This window comes from Malaclemys terrapin, chromosome 18 (assembly GCF_027887155.1).
Source record: "Malaclemys terrapin pileata isolate rMalTer1 chromosome 18, rMalTer1.hap1, whole genome shotgun sequence".
Classification (NCBI taxonomy): Eukaryota; Metazoa; Chordata; order Testudines; family Emydidae; genus Malaclemys; species Malaclemys terrapin.
Genome location: NC_071522.1, coordinates 19,328,209 through 19,343,812, shown reverse-complemented (window position 1 = coordinate 19,343,812; position 15,604 = coordinate 19,328,209).

The window sequence follows — 15,604 nt, the reverse complement described above, 5'->3', positions numbered from 1 at the left end:
GAGACCACCGCACACGGCCTCTTCCTTGCAAGTGCCTTAAAGGTGTGAGAAGCACGCAGCGCCACTCACAAGGTCTGAGCACTGAACTGTTTCACATGGGCCGCAATCCATTTACAATCACCGTGTCTATTCCCCGGCGTTCTTGAATTGATCCAAAAAACCTTATTTCCAGCAGAAAATCCACCATTGATCAGCTCGGATGAATGGACCACCTCCAGAGAAAGCCCAGACCTGAAAGCTAGACCCCCTGCTCCTTCTCCCTCCCCCTCCCCACCTTTCAGGATAACAATTCCCAACAAATAAAACCTGCCTTAGAGTGAAAGACTCCAAAGACTTGAAGCGAAGGTTAAGGGGGTGGCGATCCCAATCTATATGTACCTAGACGGGGAACAAATATTTGGTAACGGGTTCTTCAGTCTAGGAGACAATGGAAGTTGAACCTGGACAAACGCAGACTGGAAAGGAGGGTTACACTTGTAACAGCGAGCGTAACTAAGCATTGGAACAATCTACTAACGGTTTCCATCACTGGCAATTTTAAAATCCAGATTGGCTGTTTCCTTATGGGATTTCGAAAATCCCTGTCTTAGTCACAGAACATGAACACGTGATCAGGGTATCTCTACTACGTCGTCCCTTTGCCTTCTTTTCTCTACCTTATCCCTACCACCACCTCAACCTTCGCTTGAAGTCTTTTAAGTCTTTCACTCTAAGACAGGTTTTATTTCTCTACCGTATCCTTCCTCCTGCCTCTAACCCACCCGATCCTGCTCTTTCCAGTCTGGCCCTTTTCCCATAAGCAGAGCACAACCACAGTTGGCAGTTCAGCGTAAGCATCCTGTAACTCATGCGCCAGATGCCGCAGCCATGAAGAGAATAATTTAAAGGTGACTCTCATGGCATGAGACAAACTGGGCCGCTGCCCTTTTGTGCCTCTTGAGGGTGACAAATATGGCTTCAGAAGGTTCTAGGTCAGCCACAAAAAAATCTAGATTTTATCCACCCTGGAGGAATCTATGGGCCGCAGGAGAGCTTGTGATCAGACAGTATCATCGTAAGTATTATTTACTACTCTGCGCCTAGAGGCCTAGATGAGATTGAGGCCCTATTGTGCTAGGCGCTGTACATACCCATAGTAAGAGACTCCCTGCCCCAGAGTTTACAATCTAACTAGACAAGGCAAGCTAAAGGTCTAGAGAGATTCATTTATTGAGCTCAGGGACAGGGACAGGGGGTTAGTTTTCCAGGGCTCTGCATCCACAAGTGGGGCCAGTCTCAAAAGAGCTCAGCTCCCCACTTGGGCACCGAACTAAAGGCCAGGTTTTCAGAGGGGCTCAGCTCTGAGCAGCTTACAGTGGGAAATGTAGGACCAGGTTGTCCAAAGACCTCAGCATCCAATACATGGAGCCCTTCTGAAAATCTGCTCCTAGGTGACTGGCTCCAGGTCACGCAGAGAATCCGGGGCAGAGCTGGGAACAGAACCCAGATCACCTGAGTCCCAGGCTACCGACTGAATCCCAAGGCCCTTTTCCTTGTCATCACTGTGGCTATCCCACCATGCCCAGCAAACATCTCCCAAAAGGCAGCGAGGGCACAGATACCTGCTCCGAGTGCAGTGCGCCGTTCGAACGCAAGCATCGCCACATGTGTGAACGGAAGCAGCAAAGCGTGGGTGCTCTCCACCAAAAACATTCTTCCAGCAGCACTAAGACGACAAATCTTAAACCAGTGCAACTTGTGCATGTAGGCAAACCCTAAGAGACAACGTTACGAGTCAAGGAGCTGGATCCAGGCCTTGCCACCGGCTGGAACGAAGGCCACGGACAGACATCGGAAGCACATCAAGCTAGAAGTGGTTTACTTGAAGGAGTTGCCAGGTTCACACCACTTCCACCCACGTGCACAGAAGGGACAGACGAGTTCTCCCACAATACACTGGGAAAGGATTCTAGGGCAGCTCAGCGTACTGCAGTTCTGAGAACCATGGGACGTACCACACATGAATGAGTGCCACACCAGTAATGATACAGCAACTCCAGTCTGCTCTCTCAGCATCACTGATCCCACCCATGCTGGGCTGACTCAAGAGAACTGACTCCAAATTAGATCACTTGAGCAAACCCCACAGTGAGGGAAACTATTTTTAGTCAGATTGTTTAAAACTCTGTTTTGCATTTGTTTTTGCTGACACCTATTTAACTCCAAAGCCTAAAACACACTTGATAGAAAGGACATCTTTGGTAAAGTTTCATAACCCTGCCCCTTTCATTAAGGTGCAAGAACTTGCAACATGCATCTGAGATGCTTCAGCAAAACCAGCAGACCCCAGACTTGACAATTTTGGTATTTCTATTTTTAAAAGAAAACAGGGGGGGGGGATGGATATTTTGGAAAGCAAATCTTCCAGACAGAGCCAGCTGAAACATTTTAAGTGGAACATTTTCCCTAAGAAAATGTCCTTTTGTCAACAATTAAAATGTTCGCAGAAAAGTACCAATTGGCAGCATTTTTGCCAGAAATATTTCAAAACGACTCACAATCAGAATGGAGGTTTTTGTTTCGACGTTCTCATTTTGTTTCATTTCAACTTTGCCGCTTCATTTAGAGGTTTACATTAGAATACAAAATATTACTGTGAAGAATATATATTTGGCATGATGTCTCAAAATGAATTATTTTGACATTCTCAAAACAAAATGATTCAAGAAGATCGTTTTGATGCTTCCAAACTGACATTTTTGTAGTATTTCTGTTCCCGCCATATTTCTAAATTTTGACTTTTTGTCCCAATTTGGGATGAAAGCAAATGTTAAAATGTTTTCATTTCCTATGGGATGGAAATGCCATTTCCAACATCTCTACTTCCAGGCTTCCTTTATCCATCTTAGCAAAGCAAAAAAGGGAACAGACAGTGGAAATAAAAATCCACCAAATAACCAAGCGCCAGATTCCCATCTCAGTTACACACCAAGGCAGGCAATGAGGCCCTGGTGCAATACGCCTACACAGACTCTCATTTCCAGATGCTGCTTCTGCAACAGCATAACTCGCAGGACAAATCGCCCTCTGTTATCCACTTAGCCAAGTCTCATTCACAAAAAGAAATGAATGAAACAATAGAGGGCAGCGCGCTCCATTCCTGTCTGAGTGGTTTAAGGTTACCAAGTTCCTGTCTCAAATTCTCCCTGGGGAAATCTGTGATTTATTCCAAATTCCATGCAATTTATTGTGGAGGGAGGAGGATTGCGGGAAAGTTAGTTGCCAGTTGTAGTATAAGCCCATCAGTGAGACGTGGATTGCCTGCAGTCAGCCAAGCTTTTCCCATTGAAGGGCTGAGAGGTGCCAGTCTGCAGCTCCTCACCCCAGACCAGAACAAGCATGAATCAAAGCAGAACACTCATTTTCAAAGGGTCTCCACGTAGGCCAACAAGGACGACACGCTCACTCGCTGATGTTCAGTCTGCACAACGCTAGTCTTGCCAGTGTCACGGGCTTCCATTCCGGACCCCAACCCAGGTGCTGAAAAGCTTTAGACTTGAGCCAGTTCTGAGAGAGGCCAAGCCATCGAAGCTGGGAGTTTTCAAAGAGCCGAAGTGAGTGAAGTGCCCAAATCGAATGGAAATGCAATGACAGCTGGGTGCCTCAAAGATCTGCTCCGGGAATTATTTTGGGAAAGTTCTGTGTTACACAGGAGGTCAGACGAGATGGTCACAATGGTCCCGTCTGGCTGTGGAATTAATGACTAGAGCAGGTCGGTAACTAGAATTCCCAGTCGGTGGGAAATTCCAAAAAAAATTGTTCTGAACTGGAACAAAAAGCTGAAATTTCAAAAGTTTCCTACAGAACAAAAATTCCCCCAAAAAATCCAGAGCCATCAAAAAGCTTTGTTACCTGAATATTGAAATGTTTTGTTTCCAGGGTCAACTCATTTTGGTTTGACTTTATATTTTGGCCTGCTAAACCCAGGGTTGTGAGTTCAATCCTTGAGGGGGCCACTTAGGGAACTGGGGCAAAATTGGTCCTGCTAGTGAAGGCAGGGGGCTGGACTTGATGACCTTTCAGGGTCCCTTCCAGCTCTATGAGATAGGTATATCTCCATTTATTATTATGGGGGGAGGGATAACTCAGTGGTTTGAGCATTGGCCTGCTAAACCCAGGGTTGTGAGTTAATTCTTCAGGGGGCCATTAGGGAACTGGGGTAAAAATCTGTCTGGGGATTGGTCCTGCTTTGAGCAGGGGGTTGGACTAGATGACCTCCTGAGGTCCCTTCCAACCCTGATATTCTATGATATTAATATATAAACTAGACAATCTTACATAGATTATATTTAATATCCTATAAAAGTCAAAACAAAATGTTACCGTATGGAAAGGTCACTGAAATCAACGTGTACCTACACAATGTTTCCATTTCAGTGAAATTGCATTTGTAGACAGACGACTATTCCAGCAAAACTTTGCAACCAGCTCTGGTGCCAAACTCCTAATCTGCTTTGACAATCCCAGCGCTACCTGGGAAGTTAAAATGGTACAGTAGCACCAGTATAGCTCTCTGTGTGGACACTCCTGTTCCCAAAGAAGAATGGCTTTTCACAGTTTAGCTTAAACCCCTTCCAAATTAGCATAAGCTAGACAAAAAATAAAAATAAGGCATTCACATCAAAATAAGAACATCCATTTAGGGAATACCACTGCTAACTCAATATAAATTCACACCGTAGCAGCTTGTACCAGTATAGTTTTCCTGTGTAGACAAGGCCTTCGTGTTTAGACTGTGCCCATCATTCTGGTATCTGAGCTGGGTTCAGGTGGCACATTTCAGATCTGAATTTTATCTCCTCCCTGCAGAGGCTAGGGCTGTAGGCTGCTGGCCTCTCTCCCTAGCCCAAAAACTCTTATCAATCCCTTCCCTTCAGAGCACGGTTTATTCTTCAAACACAACAGTTCAATGTTAAGTCTATGTATAAACCTGGTCGTTCCCCCAACTCAGGTCTTCTGTTAGAGCCTTTTCGCTTGTATCTGTGTTCCTGCCCCAGTCTCCTCCCTGCAACTCCTCTTTATAACTGAGCCACTGGGTGGCTTTTATAATCACTGGATCAGTCATAGGTGAGGCTGGGCCCAACTCTCCTTAAAGGGCCAGACACCATGTGACAGGAAGTGTTTGGATCTTAGTTCTGGCCCAGCTGTAACCAAAACCTCTCTTCATCGGTGGTAAAATGCACCCCCTTTGCAGAGGGGCCAGCAGAGATAAGGCCTAGGCACCACTTCAGTCCCACCTGAACCCTTACAAGGGGCCTACGCTAGCGTAGCCAGAGGGTGAATTTTTAGTTTACCCACTGTGAGTTTTTATGAGTTTTTGGGGTGGGTGGGATTCAAACCTCCCAACTCCCTGGGGGAGACCTCCATGGGCCACAGTGAATGGAAACAGGCATATTTCACGCAGCTCTGTGAGGCTGGCAAGCAAATACTAAAAAGAGGAGGACTGAAGGTGAAATACAGTGAGCCCCATGGTTCCTGCTGTATTCACTGCAATGCTGGGGGGCAGCAGGGACCCAATCTCAGCCCTGCTGGAGCTGGTGGTGAAACTCCAGCTGACTCGAGTGGCATGAGCTCAAACCCTTTCAGGCCATATCTCCACGGGGCATTTTCAGGCATTCTCCCGCCACCAGGCTAACTCCAGTGCAGCTCGCCGGGTGTTAGCAACAATGTAAACCAGGGGACGGTGTTTTTCTCGCCCTGCCCGTCAGCGCCTCCACCACATGAGCGTCAGGAGAACCCCGTTATCTGCTGGATGGGGATGAGAGGTGTTTTATAAAGGGGGGGGGAAGTCTCATTAGCCTCCCTTTGCAATTGGAGAGACTGAGGCCTGGTCACTGAGTCAATGGCAAAGCCGTGAATGGAATCCAGGTGTCTTGGCTCCCTGTTCAGTGCTCTTCTTCTCTGTGGGTCAGCCAATACACGCGTGCATGCACACACACACACACACACACACTACAGGGTAGTGACTGGGGTTTACAGAGGAGCAATATCCCCTGGAACAAACAAGCAGCCGGCTCCGCAGAGAATCACATCACTCAGAGATGGACGGAATCTAGGTAACTTTCCCTCGAGGGCTGAGCCAGGATTGTTCCCTGCCTCCCTAGCTGTGGGCCAAGCCCTCACCCTGGCTGCACCCCGGGCAAAGAAAGGGCTCACCGCTGGGGCCGAGGAAGAGGAGCAGTGCTGCTGGGAGCAGGAAGGCAGGGAATACCCAGAGGCCCGGCCTCCACACTCTGAGCTCGGGAGCTGGGCGGGGACCCGATCTCATCGCTGCTTTACACTGGTCAGTTGGATGATCGTCCGGTTGTCTCTCACGGAAGCAGATGAGAAGCCACACCTGGAAAGTTCAGAGACACGCATTAGGGATTCTTCATTGTTATTATTTCTGCCGTGCCTGGGAGCCCCCGTCATGGTCCACGAGCTGTTGTGCTAGGCCAGGAAACGGACCAGTAAAATAGTGATAATCTTACATGTATCCAGCACTTTATATCCCGCAGGACACAAAACCTACATACAGGAATCAGTTTGCCTAGCTCTGAAATGCAGTCACCTCTGGGGTGGAACCCAGCAGCTGTTGAACAGCAAAGAAGACCAGCTTAGGAGCGGAAGTGAGGAATAATGTAGCCAGGTGACACTGCTGGAGGAATCTGAGCAGGCAGAACGTAACGACCTCCAGCGAAGTTTCCCTCACTCCCTTGCTGCGGCCAAGATGTGCCAATGCAATGTTTTATGACCCTATGTGGGCGGGACCTTACATCTCACCGGAAAGACAGCAGCTAGCCCCGTGCCGGGACACTGGTTCTGTGCTGATTTATCACCAACATTTCTCCTGCAGCACCCGGCATTTCTCTTGGGAATCTCCCATCCAGGTACGGAGCAGCCTGGACCCTGCTGTGCTCCTAGCATAGGACCAGTACACCCAAGGCAGAATGGAGACTGCATGAGATGTAGCCAAATGTCAGCTAGCGCGGCCTACAGCGTGAACGGCCCAGATTGTCCCCCAGCGCTCTGTGCACGGTGGGATCCCCTCCCCCATGTAGATCTAGATGAATGTGGGCTCAGCTATTTGGACAGCGCATTCCCCGGGTCTCTGCGTGATCCAGTGACCAGGCTGGGGAATGGGAAGGATCTGCCTCAGGGTGGCTGCAGGAAGTTCAGGGTGAACCACGTCAGGGGGATCCACCTCGCCTTGACTCTCCTGGCCCCATGGAAATTAGTCAGAAAAGATAATCCAGCCCCAGGTTCCCCACCCCCTGTGTGGAGCATCCGTAGCCTGGAGCCAGCTATCCCGGCAACACGGCTCCAGAGGAGCACCTTGCCAGGGGGCAGGAGGGATGGAAGGGGCAGAGAGCCAGGGCTGGGGCAAAGGTACAGGGACCCTGTGCTGGTGGCCCAGGCTTCTCCAATTTCTAGGCCTTGGGGTGGGCCCTGCAGCCTTTTCTATGGGGAGCAACAGGACAGTGTGTTTGTGGGGGTCCTTTCAGAGATCTCTTCACCCCAGCCCTCTCCCATGGGCTCTTCCACAGGGCAGGCTGACCTGGGCCAGCATCGGTCATTTCTTTGTGCACACTCCACTCAGTAAAATAACTGGCCAGGGAACCCTCAGATAATTGCAGGTATCCAGGGTCCTGCCTCAGCACAGGGCCGGACTAGCTGACCTCTCGCGGTCCCTTCCAGACCTGCATTTCTACGAGTACCTGATGTTCCACCTCCTTGGCCCTTCTACCCTCTAGGCCCAGCTTGGCTCTCGCTCCCACCAGCATATGGGCCTGACTCAGACCTCATTGAAGTCAATGGGAGTCTTTCCATTGACTTCAGTGGACTATGGGTCAGGCCTTAAAGTAGTAAGTGACTGAAGTCAATATAGTTGTGTTTGCATAAGAGAATCAAAGCCCACAGCATTCAGCCTCTGGGAGGCCACTCAGCAGCTGCTCGTAGAGGCAAATTCCCCAGGTCTGTGGGCTGTGTGCTAGGGCGGTCATTGAATTATGGGAATATAGGACTGGAAGGGACCTTCAGGTGTAATCCAGTCCACCCCCGCTCCTTCCCAATGCTGAGGACGCCATCCCTGACAGGTGTTTGTCCCACCTGCCTTAGAAACCTCCTGTGATGGGATTCCACCATCTCCTTTGGAAGCCTTTTCCAGAGCTTAACTACCCCGAGAGTTTGAAACTTCTTCCTAATATCTAACTTCAATCTCCCTTGGTACAGATTAAGACCATTGTGTCTTGTCCTCCCTTCAGTGGACATGGAGAACAATTGATCACCGTCCTCTTCAGAACAGCAATTAAGATGTGTGAAGACTGTCATAAGCAAACCCCGCAGTCTTCTTTTCTCAAGACTAAAAATGCCCAATTCTGTCAACCTTTCCTCATAGGGCAGGTTTTTTTTAACCGTTCCCTCATTTTTGTTGCTCTCCTCTGAATTCTCTTCAATTTGTCCACATCTGTCTTAAAGTGCGGCACCCAAAACTGGACACAATTCTCTAGCTGAGGTCTCAACCAGCGCCAAACAGAGTGGGACAATTGTGTCTTACCTACAAAACTCCTGTTAATACCCCCCAGAATAGTTCCCTCTTTCACTACTGCTTCACATTGTTGGCGCATATTAAATTTGTGATTCCCTGTCACCCCCCCAGGCCCTTTTCAGCAGGATTACCGCCTAGCCAGTTAGTCCCCATTTTGCGTTTGATGTTTCCTTCCTCAGTGTAGCACTTTGCCCTTGTCTTTGCTGAATTTCACCCTGTTGATTTCACACCAATTCGCCAATTTGTCAAGACCATTTTAATACTGTCTTCCAAAGTGCTTGCAACCCCTCCCAGCTCAGGGTCGTCCGCCAACGTTCTGAGGTCTGGAGAGGTGCCCAGGGCGGGGAGGTTGACCTATCCCCTCCCACACCAATCTGTGGCCTCTACTGCAGTGTAGACACACCCAAGGAGCGCAGGGGCTGTGGTTTCCAATGACAGGTTCCACACATCATGGCCCTGTTTAGCCAACCGAGAACACCCTGTTTGCAAAGAACTCCCTCCTACCGCCAGGATCTTGACATGAAAAGGAACATAAAGATAGAGATGCCCAAGCTGGACCAACATCTAAGGAGCTTTCAGTAACCATGAGGCATGCTCATAGGTTTGAACCTCCTGAGTTTCCCTGTATTGCAGGACAGTGCCCGCTTTATACCCAGCGGGCAGAGTTTGGTGGGTATATAAGCCCTGTCTCTACATTTTCTGAGGGCATCAATGGACTAATTCATTGGGTCCTGCATGAAAAGTCTCAGATTGGGTACCTGCTCCCCTTGGGAGCAGATATTAACACATCCCCCCATCGAGGCCCTATGACCTCCTCTCACATGGGCTCCCAGATGCCATGCACCGCGCAGCCCATGCCAGGTAACCCGCTGCCCCTCAGCACACGGCTACGCTATGCAGCTTTCCCCTGTCTGTGACGGCCCCTGGAGATAACCCGGAGAGATGCGGACGCAGTCTGAACTCTGACACGGTTGGCTGGGAGACGTCTGAACTCCCCCTGCAAGATCAATGGGCTTGTCTCCTTGTCAAACACAACGGCCACGTGACCAGCCAGAGACGACTGGGAAGCACGTGACCATCTTCACCCAAGCTGCCCCCAGAGAGAGACTTACAGCTCCCACTTTATTCTCCTGGCCCATAGATTGGGAAGGGACGCCCTGAGGCCTGGCCCCCTCCCCATGATGGGCCCCGCTCTACACCATCCTTACAGTGTACTGATCTTATCTTGGTTTATGAGCCACAAGGCCCAGTTCAGCCCTGCTCAGAGCTCCGCTGACTTTCCGTCCATCTACGGCACTTACATTGCCCCATCAATGTAATACTTGAGCACCATCTTTAATGTATTTCTCCACACACCATCCACGCATGGCAGGGCACTGTCATTATCCCCATTGTACTCATGGGGAGATGAGGCTCAGAGAGGCTAAGTGACTTATCCAAAGTCACACCGGGAGTCTGTGTCATAGCAAGGACTTGAACCTGGGTCTCCCAACTCCCAGACTAGTCCCCTACCCACCAGTTTTATTGCATCGAAGCCATCAGCAAAGAGCATGGCTGCTGGGGCCACATACCGTTAGATGTCAAAGACCAGCCTGTTTTGGCTGTCAAAGACCACTTCCCCCGTGAAGAGCGTGAGGTAACAAGGGGGGAAAGGGAGCCCATCCGGATACAGTATCAATCAATCTGATGCTTCACGCACAACTTAAGTGCAAACCTTCCTTCCCACTTCCATGCTCCACTATGCTTCCCGGCTTGGTGGGCCGGAAGAGTGGTAGAGAAATACTGCAAGACAGGCTGGTTTAGTGAGGGCTTGTGGCCCAGCCAGAAGTGACAAGCCCCAAACATCTCACCAGGAAACCAGACTGGGTGAGATCACAAGCCCTATGGAGCCAAGAGGCGTTCAGAAAAGCTTCAAATGAGCAACCAAGCTTCCAGACCGACTTTGCTCCTCACTAGTTAAAGATCGATTCAAAACCCCCTCCCCAAACCTGAATTCCATGAGCTGCCTTGGAAAGAAGCCCCGATGTGGTACAACCAAAGCCTGGTGTATGTGTGTCATGGGCGACCTCAGAGCTAGGTGCTGCATTTGCACTGTGGCGCTAAAGACGCTGGCGACCTACAGACAATAGAGCGAGCGCTTTAGACCTCTCGGCACGACGGAGCAAGCGCCGTAATGTGGATCTGTAGAAAATGGAGCGAGCGCTGTAATGTCCGGGATGTGCCACCATGGAGAATTCCCGACTTCCTGCGCTCTCCCTGCCCGGATGCTGCTCCCCGACCCGCTAGCAGACAAACGGCTCCGTTATGAAGGGATGAAAAATAATCTAGTCCGCACTGGTGTGGTTTTCAATACTCCATTCATCCCTAATGTGCCAAGGCTCCCTTCCGAATAATGGCGCCTTTTGTCCTGCACGGCCCGCCCCACCCTCAAGCCTAGACTGGCTGAAAGAGGGCCGATGAGGCTCTCCTGGGCCAGTGGCACATACCTGTTCCCTACCAAGGGAGGACGTGCAGCCAGGCTCAAAGGAAACCATCCCAGCCTCCCCCCCAACAAGCACAGCTCCCAGTGCCACCCGCCTTCCCTGCCTCCTTTAATGCAGGCAGACAGGGGAGGAGGAGCAGCCGTTCCTAATTGCCTTCGCTACAAATGAGCATCATCGGTGACTTTTGTGAAAGAGCCGGAGAGCGATGGACAGCCCCTGGCAGGGGCACCGGCAGGCTTTAACCATTAAAACGCCACCCTCCGGTTCCCAGCCTGCAGCGGCAACACCCAGCCTGCGCTGTGTTGCTTGTGTGTGTAAAGTGCCCAGGAGTTAATGGATCCCTGCTCCCAATCCCTCTCCACCGGCACCAGCCTCCCAGCCCCTGATCCAGGATTACCCGCTCGTCTTGAAACCCCTTCATGAATCCCCATTGGTCGAAAATTAGCTTTAATCCATTATTGGTTACCACAACCCTGCAACAAGCACCCTGTCCATCCAGGAGGCTTTTGGAGGCCAATTTGTTATAGAACCATATTTAAAAAACTAGCATGCATTCTCCAGCCAGAGTAGATCTAGTGTCACAACCTGTAGACTCACCGAAATATTGGAGTAACCTACATGCAAAGCAACATTGATATTACACAGGGCATAGAACGTCCCTGCACTGTCATTCCCCAAATTCATAACTATGGTCTCAAACAAACGGAGCTTTAAAATAGCTCATTTAAAAATCCTGCCTTCGGCTTGAATTGGAAATGCATCGGATACAGAAATGAGGCTCTGCTCCATTGTTCTAGGCTTGGATCCATCTCTCTTCATAGCCATGCCTCTTCTCGAAACTATTTAAACACGCTTATGAAAAACTAAACTCTTTCAAGCTCTGTTTCCCTGCCCGAGCGCTATGTATGGATAATGATCACACTGATAAAAAAGAAAAAAGGAGTGTCATAAAAATCACATACCTGCTTGGTATTTTCTTTCCAGTGCAGTGATGGTTCTATAAAATCCCACAAATAAATCTCTTCTTTTGAAATAAAGAAAAGAGCTGGCTAGTTAATGAAAGGAACAAACAAAAAAAGTACAGAAGTCACTATTCCCCCCACTCTCCGGCACCAGGAAAACAGGAGGAAAAGCAGGAAACTTTGGGGAGAATTTTTTTTGCAAATTAAAAAAAAAAAAAGGAGGAAGAGGAAAAAAAATGTTTCACCCAGCAACCTCCGAGCTCCAATCTGTCATCTCGTTCACCTGTCGGGAAGGGATGTTGTTGCTGTTGGACGTGAAGTTGACTTAAAGCTCTATGGTATGGAAATAGCCCTGCATTGATAGTATCACATCTCGGGGTGGGTTTTCTCAAAAGGAAAAGAAAAAGAAGAAGAAGAAGAAGAAAGAGAGAGAGAGAGAGAGAGAGAAAGTGGGGGAAAGGGACACGTTTAAAGAGACATAGTGGGGTGGGGAATGACTCGGGTTTCAGGCAGGCAGGCAAGAGATACACTCTTACGTTGGGTTCTAGCTCTGGGTTGCTGATGAAAAGCGGAGGCTGATTTAGCGTCTTGGAGGAGGGGAGACCACATACTGAAGGCATTTCTATTTGTGTGTTTTCTCCTCCTACAAAATGCCTCCACTGGTAGTCTGCGCTACGTTGGCCGGATCCCTCGGGATGGCCAGAGGCTGTGATGCACCAGCAGGGAAGGGGTCCCAGAGTCAGATAACCCCTTCCTTGATTAGTGGGATTCCTGGCTGAGAACCTTGCACTACTCGGAGTCCAGCCCATTTATGCCGGGTAAAAGGGACAGAGCGGGCATGAAGGAGCCCTAAAAGTCTCCGTTCCAGCTGGGGGAGGATTCCCCTGGTGCAGGGACTGTGGAAGACAGGTTGTCCTCCAAGGAGCCCCTTGTAAGCTCTGCCACAATGGTCGTGCCAGGGGTGAGGCTGGGGGCTGCAGGGGCATGAGGAGGATATGGCCACACCACATGGCACAGAGGAGATTGCGGGCAGCACTGGGGCCCATACAGCAGCCTAGGGAGGCTGTTGCCTTCTGAGCTGTCTAAGGCCTGGTCTACACTAAAGAGTTAGGTTCATGCATATTTAAAATCCGCACCCCCCCGAGCAATGCAGTTAAGCCGACCTACCCCCGGTGTAGACAGTGCTGGACTTCTTCCATCAGCCTGTCTACCGCCTCTCGGGTACCTACACAGACCCACTCTTGTCGCTGTAGGGAGCAGCTACACTTAACACTGCGTCGCTGTCACATTTCAAGTGCAGACAAGCCTGAAGTTACACGGACGACCTCTACAGCCTCCGGAATAGCCCAGTATCAAGAGGGCACAATGGTGACTTAACACCAATTGCTTCTCCCCTTCCGCCCATAGTTCTGCGCTGCACTTCGTCCCCCCTGGCTACCAAGCAGGGGGCAGGCGAATTCCTTAGGCGACTGGTTTTCATTTGGCGGCACCAAGTCAGGCATATTCACCGTGTACATTGAAGTGTTACATCCTTTCTACAGCCACCCCCATTCCATTGCATGCAACATTTCTGCTTTTTCTCCTTAAATGATAGTCGAGGGCCAACTTGCGGAATGAGGAGAATGGGCCGGCATCTAAACTGGTTTCATTCAAGCACAAAGGGGTCAGAAAAATGTGCAAGTGGAGTGTATAGGAACCGGGTCGTATCCCTTTAAATGGCGCGTGAGTCCGCTAGCGGCGCTCACTGTGTTCTGTTGAGGAAGCCGTCCCAGCAGCAGGCCTTGTATATTCGTAGAAAGTTAGGAACCATGGTTATTTGGAACCCAGATGTGCTACTGTGGTTTCCTCAGGTTCTGAATGGTGTCCAAAGAGCAAAGAGGAATCCTTAATTTCACCCTTACTCCATTGGCTGGCATCCTTGCTATGTCCCTCTCTTGTGGCCCTTCAGTGTGCATCTTACAATAGCTTAGACTTCCCTGGACACAAGCACACCCACGTGTCACTTACATGTCACCCTCTGCGGCTGAAGTATTGTCCCCCCGCAGCATCTTCCAAACCAGTGAATAACAGGGAGTGGAATCACTTCCCCTTGACACGCAGCCTATCCAAGCTTCCTGGCTTTAAACCACTTTTGGAAACCAGTTGGGTTGAAAATTTTCTGTCAAAACTGGTTTTGGATAGAAAATTGGGATTTCCATTACATGATTTTGTGTGTGTGTGTCTGTGTGTATGAAAAGTATCTGCCTTCCATGGAAAAATTAGATTTTTAGTTTAAAAAAAAAAAAGCCTGAAAACCAAAATATTTCATTTTGGAAATGCTGACACTGTGCCCCAGGGGAGTTGTAGTTTAGAGTGCCTAATGCTGCCATTCTCTTCTATGGGGTGGGCTACCCAGCAAGACTACATCTCCCAGGATGCACCCACCCAGCGACTCCCATGATGCATCACCCATGCTGTCCAAGAGAGAACCCCGTGGTGCATCATGGGTGATGTAGTCTAACCAGGGAGCCCAGGCTATAGAGGAAAATGGGAGTATGAGGCACCGTGGCAGAATTGCCAAATCGAAATATTTCAGTTTTCAGCTGAAATTTGCTAGTATTCAAATTAAAAAAAAAATCCACAAGGTTGGGAGAACCCCCCGCATTTTCCAACCAGTGCTATTGAAAACCCATTTATTTCCCAGAGCGTTGCCAATGGATTCATTTTTGGGCCCCTTTTTTAACGGGGCCAATGTGCTTATTTTTCATTTTATATATAATCTTTGAATTCCTACAGCGCTTCCTGAGCACCTTGCTGGGGTGGGAGATGGGGCATGGGCCACAGAAAATGCTTTACCAACAACACTGTTGTGATTGTGTTACAGATAATGGGCACGTCCAGCCCTGTCCATGTATCTGTGCAACGTGCAAGGATCACGTATGGATGATGCCAACACACGAAACGTGTGTCCTGCATGGAATGTGTCCTCAGCCAAGCGTGCTCCTGCCACCAACGCTCCAATGACTGATCCCTACATGCCTTGCACTTTTGTCAGCGTGAGCTGGTACAGAGGAACGACTCCCATTGCCTGCACTGAGAGATGCGCTGCTTTACCCCAGGGCTGAATTTGGTCCATTCTTGTCAAGAAGCCAAAGGGCCAAATCCTGAGCAGTGAGGAAGGTGGGATCGGACGTTCTGAGAAAGATGCAGAATATCTGAAGTACCTGCTCTGTGCACACTCTGAAATACGGATCCTTAAAGGACAGGAGAGGCCCAAGATCTGGGGGATGTTATGAACCCAAACTGACCAGTATCAAACTTGCATATCCTGAGTACAGGCTGTGAACACAGGGTCTGCTCCTAGCCCCAGTGCAGTCCGTGGGAATTTTGCCACTGTCTTCAATGACACAGGAGCCATCTCCTAGAGTTCTCTCTTTAAACTCCTTTGTTTTGTTTTCAAGCCGGGCTCCGAATACAAGTGTCACTAATTGCACTGTTAACCATCTGTTATGACTTTCATCGCTGGACTCAGTAATTAGCAATTAGGCATTTAACGGCTCTTTTCCAGTAACATCGGAGTTTTAATTAGCCAGCTGACGCATGCAAGAGCATTG